Source organism: Lagenorhynchus albirostris, chromosome 17 (genome assembly GCF_949774975.1).
Source record: "Lagenorhynchus albirostris chromosome 17, mLagAlb1.1, whole genome shotgun sequence".
Classification (NCBI taxonomy): Eukaryota; Metazoa; Chordata; class Mammalia; order Artiodactyla; family Delphinidae; genus Lagenorhynchus; species Lagenorhynchus albirostris.
The window spans coordinates 36,258,672-36,265,850 of record NC_083111.1 but is presented as its reverse complement, the minus strand read 5'-3'; the positions used below and the strand labels follow the sequence as shown (position 1 = coordinate 36,265,850).

At 38.1% G+C, this 7,179-nt stretch overlaps 1 non-coding gene across 1 annotated transcript; it reads left to right on the top strand.

Moving 5' to 3' along the window:
• The first annotated feature begins 6,688 nt into the window (after positions 1-6,688).
• LOC132508476 (U1 spliceosomal RNA) lies at positions 6,689-6,852 on the top strand. Its single transcript, XR_009536612.1, has one exon. It is a non-coding gene; the product is annotated as a U1 spliceosomal RNA (small nuclear RNA).
• The last annotated feature ends 327 nt before the right edge of the window (positions 6,853-7,179 follow it).

Sequence of the window (7,179 nt, the reverse complement as noted above, 5' to 3'; positions counted from 1 at the left end):
ACACATGAAAGAATGCTCAACATCATTTAGCATTAGAGAAATGCAAATCAAAACTACAATGTGATATCATCTCACACCATTCAGAATGGCCATCTTCAAAAAATCTAGAAGCAATAAATGCTGGAGAGGGTGTGGAGAAAAGGGAACCCTCTTGCACTGCTGGTGGGAATGTGAATTGGTACAGCCACTATGGAGAACAGTATGGAGGTTTCTTATAAAACTACAAATAGAACTACCATATGACCCAGCAATCCCGGTACTGGGCATATACCCTGAGAAAACCATAATTCTAAAAGAGTCTTGTACCAAAATGTTCATTGCAGCTCTATTTACAATAGCCCAGAGATGGAAACAACATAAGTGCCCATCATCGGATGAAGGGATAAAGTGGATGTGGCACATATATATAATGTAATATTACTCAGCCATAAAAAGAAACGAAATTGAGTTATTTGTAATGAGGTGGATAGACCTAGAGTCTGTCATACAGAGTGAAGTAAGTCAGAAAGAGAAAGACGAATACCATATGCTAACACATATATATGGAATTTAAGGGAAAAAAATGTCATGAAGAGCCTAGGCTTAAGACAGGAATAAAGACACAGACCTAATAGAGAACGGACTTGAGGATATGGAGAGGGGGAAGTGTGAGCTGTGTCAAAGCGCGAGAGAGACATGGACATATATACACTACCAAACGTAAGGCAGATAGCTAGTGGGAAGCAGCCGCATAGCACAGGGAGGTCAGCTTGGTGCTTTGTGACTGCCTGGAGGGGTGGGATAGGGAGGGTTGGAGGGAGGGAGACGCAAGAGGGAAGAGATATAGGAACATATGTATAACTGATTCACTTCGTTATAAAGCAGAAACTAACACACCATTGTAAAGCAGTTATAGTCCAATAAATATGTAAAAATATTTTTTTTAAAAACTGCTTTTTGTTTGTGTCCTATAAATTTTGAATAGTTGTTTTTCTATTTTCACTATTGAAGTATTTTTTGATTTCCTCCTTGATTTCTCCATTGACCCACTGATGATTTTAGTAGTATGTTGTTTGGGCTCCACATGTTTGTGATTTTTTCCAGTTTTCTTCCTGTACTTAATTTCTATTTTCATACCACTTTTGTTGAAAAAGATGCTTGATATGATTTCAATCTTCTGAAATTTATTGGTAGTTGTTTTGTGGTCTAACATGTGATCTACACTGGATAATCTTCCATGTGCACTTGAAGAGAATGTGTATTCTGCAGTCTTCAGTTGGAATGTTTTATATATAGCTATTTATTTCATTTGTGCAGTTTAAGGCCAGTGTTTTCTTATTGGTTTTCTTTCTGTACATTGATGTAAGTGAGATGTTTAAGTCCTCTACTAGTATTGTGTTACTGTCAATTTTTTTCTTTGTTTGTTAATATTTTCTTTATGCATTTAGCTGCTCTCATATTGGGTGCATCTATATTTACAATTGTTGTATCTTTTTTGTTGAATGGTCTCTTCATCATTACATAATGTGTTTCTTTGTTTCTTGTAATAGTCATTTTGAAGTCTATTTTATCTGAAATGAGTACTGCTACCCAGCTTTCTTTCTTTCTTTTTTTTTTTTTTTTTCCATTTTTTGGCTGTGCCCTGTGGCATGTGGGATCCTAGTTTTCCAACGAAGGACTGAACCCGTGACCCCTGCAGTGGAAGCTTGGAGTCTTAATCACGTGACTGCCAGGAAAGTTCCCCCACCCCGAGAGCTTTCTTTTCATGCCTGAATGTAATATCTTTTTCCGTACCTTCACTTTCAGTCTTCATGTGTCTTTAGCTCTGAAGTGAGTCTTTTGGTGGCAATAAAAAGATGAGTCTTGTTTTTTTTCTCCATTCAGCCACCCTATGTATTTTGATTTGAGCATTTGGTCCATTTACATTTAAAGTGTTTATTGATAGGTATGTACTTATCCCCATTTTGTTACTTATTTTATGGCTGTTTTTGTAGTTCTTCTTTGTTCCTTTTGTCTTCCTTTGGTCTCTTCCTTTGTGGTTTGATGATCTTCTTTAGTGTTGTGTTTCCATTCCTTTTTTCTCTGTTTTTTGTGTACTTATTATAGGTTTTGAGGTTTTAGTTACTACTATATATATATATATATATATATATATATATATGCATACATATACATATATATAAAGCTTATAGTCATTTAACTTTGAACATATTCTAAAAGCTCTACATTTTTTACTCCAAGGCCCATATTTTATATTTTCAATGTCACATTTTCCTTCTTTTTGTGTATCCCTTAACTACTTATTGAAGTTATAGCAGCTTTTACAACTTTTGTCTTTTAACCTTGATACTAACTTATTAAGTGTTTTATCCACTGCCTTTACTTTATATTTGCCTTTACCAGTGAGATTTTTTCCTTCATATATTTCCTTATTTCTTGTTATGGACTTTTCTGTTGTGCTTAAAGATGGCTCTTCAACATTTCTTGTATGGCTGGTTTAGTAGTGATGAGCTCTTAGTTTTTGCTTATTTGGGAAACTCTTGATTTCTCCTTCAATTCTGAATGATAACTTTGCCAGGTAGAGTATACTTGGTTGTAGATTTTTTCCTTTCAGCACTTTAAATAAATCTGGAATGCTCTTCTGTCTGCAAATTTTTGCTGAAAAATCAGCTGATAGCCTTGTGGTGGTTCCTGTGCCTGTGACTAATTTCTTTTTTCTTGCTGCCTTTAAAATTCTCTCTTTAAACGTTTCCATTTTAATTATATCTTGGTGTGGATCTCTTTGAATTCACCTTGTTTGGGACTCTCTGTGATTCTTGGACCAGAGTATCTGTTTCCTTCCCTGAGTTGTGAAAGTTTTCACAATAATAGCATCACATGTATTTTTGACTCCTTTCTTTCTCTTGTCTCCTTCTGGAACCCCTATAATGTGAATGTTAGTATGCTTGAAGTTGTCTCAAATGTCCCTTAAACTATTCAGGCTTTTAAAATTCTTTTTTCTTTTTGCTGCTTTGGTTGGGTGATATCTACTATTCTGACTTCCAGGTCACTTATACATTCTTCTGTATCACCTAATCTGCTGTTGAGTCCTTCCAGTGTATTTTTTATTTCAGTTATTGTATTCTTCAACTCTGATTGGTTATTTTTTAACATTTTTTAATTCTTTTAATTATTTGTTGAAACTCTCACTGTGTTACTCTACACTTTTTCTGAGATCAGTGACCATTTTTTGTTCATTATTTTAAACTATTTATCAGGTAAGTTACTTATGTTTGTTTCACTAGGGTCTTTTCCTGAGGTTTTATTTTGCTGTTTCATTTGGAACACATTACTCTATCTTTTCATTTTGTTTGATTTTCTGAGTTTGTCTCTAAGAATTAGGCAGAACATTTACCTTCCCTGGCCTTGAAGGTGTGTCCTTGTTTAGGAGCATCCTATTAGGACTGCTTGTGCCCAGTAGCCTTAGCAGGAGGGATGGAGCTAAAGTGGGCATAGTCTGGAGCTTTAAGGAGGGTGGTGGTGCTGGTGCTGGTGCTGGAGCTGTAGCCCAGCATGGGCTAGGGCTTCTCCCAGGACATGCTGAGTGCATCTGCCTTGGTGGAGTGCTGGAGCCAGAATACTGCACAGGCCAAGCCTTCTCCAGGGGTGTGCTGAGGGCCACTGCCTTAGTGGGTGAGAGCCCAGTATGGGCCAGGGCTTATCTCAGAGCACATTAATGGCTGACACCTTGGCAGGGTGGCTAAAACCTGAGCATGGTGTGGGCTGGGAAGCATGCTTGGCATGCTGGCTATCCACTAGCCAGGGCACTTTTGAATCTGCTGACTCTGTGCTGAGAGGCAGAGTAAGCTTGTGTGTGTGCCCTTTAACAGTGGAGTCTCAGTTTCCCTCAGCCCTCCAGTTCTCCCAGTTGTAAGCCCCACTGGATGTTAAAACCCACTAACAGGGCTCATTTTGCCAGTGTCAGTCCCCAGGGCTGGCATGCCCAATGTGGGTCTCAAACCCCTCACTTCTTAAGGAGAATGTCTGAGTTTGTGATACCCCCTCTGTTTTGTTTGTTTTTTTAAATTTATTTATTGTATTTATTTTTTATTTTTGGCTGTGTTGGGTCTTCGTTGCTTTGTGCAGGCTTTCTCTAGTTGAGGAAAGTGGGGACTACTCTTCATTGCAGTGTGCGGGCTTCTCATTGCAGTGGCTTCTCTTGGTTTTACAGCATGGGTTCTAGGCTTGCAGGCTTCAGTAGTTGTGCATGGGCTTAGTTGTTCTGCTGCATGGGGGATCTTCCTGGACCAGGGCTCAAACCCATGTCCCCTGCATTGGCAGGTGGATTCTTAACCACTACTCCATCAGGGAAGCCCCCCCCCCTTCTGTTTTTGGATTGCCTGACAGATGTGTGGGTCCTGAATACATCACATCTTTGCCTCACCTACCCATCTTAATGTGGTTTTTTCCTTCATATCCTTAATCATAGAACAGCTGTTCTGGTAGTATTTAGGTCATTCTCAGAGAGAGAAGTTCTATATGTAGTTGAAGTTTTAGTGTGTTCCTGAGAGTAGAGGAGCTCAGGTTCTTCTTAGTCTGCCATCTTGATCAAGTTTATGTAATAGTCTAAATTCTTGTTATTGTTTCAACAATCTTCACAGCATTTTCACCAGGAGGAGATTCCATCTCAGTAAACCACTTTCTTTGCACATCCATAAGAAGCAACTCCTCATCTATTCAAGTTTTATCATGAGATTACAGCAATTCAATCACATCTTCAGATTCCGCTTCTGATTCTAGTTCTCTTTCTATTTCTACCATATCTGCAGTTACTTCCCCTGCTGAAGTCTTGAACCCCTCAAGGTCATCCACAAGGGCTGGAATCAGCTTCTTCAAACTCCTGTTAATGTTGATATTTTCACCTCATCCCATGAATCACAATTGTTCTTAATGGCATCTAGAATGGTGAATCATTTCCAGAAGGTTTTCAATTTACTTTGCCCAGCTCTGCTAGAGGAATAGCTACCTATGGTAGCTATAGCCTTAAAAAATGTATTTCTTAAATTATAAGACATGAAAATTGAAATTGCTTCTAAATCCATGGGCTTCAGAATGCATGTTGTGTCAGCAGGCATGAAAACAACATTAATCTTGTTGTACGGTACATCTCCATCAGAGCTCTTGGGTGATCAGGTACATTGTCAATGAGCAGTAGTAATTTGAAATGAACTGTTTTTTCTGAACCATAGCCCTCAACAGCAGGCTTAAAGTAATCAGTAGACCATGTTGTAAAGAGGTGTACTATTATCCAGGCTTTGTTGTTCCACTTAGAGTGTGCAAGCAGAGTAGATTTAACATAATTCTTAAGGGCCCTGAGACTTTTGGAATGGTAAATAAACACTAGCTTCAACTGAAAGTCACCTGCAACATTAGTTAACAAGAAAGTCAACCTGTCCTTTGAAGATTTGAAACCAGGCATTGACTTCTCCTCTCTAGCTATGAAAGTCTGAGATGGCATCTTCTATCAATATAAGGCTGTTTTGTCTACACTGAAAATCTGTTGTTTAGTGTAGCCACATTTTTTAATGATCTTAGATAGATATTCTGGATAAATTGTTGCAGCTTCTACATCAGAACTTGCTGCTTCACCTTGCACTTTTATATTATGAAACCATTTTCTTCCTTAAACCTCACGAACCAAACTCTGCTAGCTTCAAACTTTTCTTCTATAGCTTCCTCACCTCTCTTAGCCTTCATAGAATTGAAGACAGTTAGGACCTTGCTCTGGATTAGGCTTTGGCTTAAGGGAAGGTTGTGACTGGTTTGATCTTTTATCAATGCCAATAAAACTTTCTCCATATCAGCAATAATGCTGATACCCTTTCTTATCATTTGTGTGTTCACTGGAGTAGCACTTTCAATTTCGTTCAAGAACTTTTCCTTTGCATTCACAACTTGGTTAGCCATTTGGTGCAAGAGGCCTAGCTTTCAGCCTATCTCAGCTTTTGACATACCTTCCTCGCTAAGCTTAATCATTTCTAGCTTTTGATTTAATGTGAAAGACATGCAACACTTCCTTTCATTTGAACATTAAGAGGCCACTGTAGGGTTATTAATTGGCCTAATTTAAATCTTGTTGTGCCTCAGGGAATAGGGATCCCGAAGGAGAGGGATAGAGATGGGGAAAGGTTGGTTTGTACATCAGTCAGAAGTCACACACTTATAAATCAAGTTCACCACCTTATATGGGTGTGGTTCATGGCACCCCAAAACAATTACAATACTAACATCAAAGTTCATTGATCACAGATCACCACAACAAATATAATAACAATAAAATTTTTTGACATTTACAAGAATTACCAAAATGTGATAGAGTGATACAAAGTGAGCAAATGCTGTTGGAAAATGGTACCCAAAGACTTGCTCAATGCAGGGTTGCCACAAAGCATCAATTTGCAAAAAGTGCAGTATCTGTGAAGCACAATAAAGTAAAGAGAAATTAAATGAGGTATGTCTGTATATATTTTTAACTTGCCACTGTCTACCATTAATTATTATATGACTTCAAGTACAGTAAAAAATCTTAGAACAGTGTGTTTCCAATTTCTCGTGCCCTTGGTGCTATTGTCATACATTTAAATTTTGAATATGTTATAAAATCACATTATATTACTATTTTTTCTTTAGAAAACCACTTCTATTTTACAGAAATTAAAAATAAGAAAGAATACTTACCTGGCAGGGAAGACATCATGATCACGAAGGTGGTTTTTCCAGGGTGAGGCTTATCCATTGCACTGCAGATGTGCTGACCCCTGGAATTTCCCCCAATGCAGGAAACTCAACTGTGTAATCTGTGGTAGTGAGGGACTGCATTAGCACTCTCCCCTGATTATTAGTGCTTAATGACAGAACTAGCAAGGTGACCGGGGTGGTCAGTATGAAGACAGTAGCAAACAAACATTCCATCCCATTTCTGCATTGTATCAATGGCATTTGCCTTCCTCTTCTGCACACAGCACTCAACAACCAATATCCCCAACTGCCCTATGCCTATCAGGGAGTTTGGTCTTTTTGAGCAAGAGTCTCCTCTGCCTTGCTCAGCCCTGAAATAAACCTTTCTCTGCCAAAAAAAAAAAAAAAAAAAAAAGAAGAAGAAGAAAAAAAAAAGAAAGATACCAAAAAACAAACAAAAAAATCTTACCTTAATTTTTTACA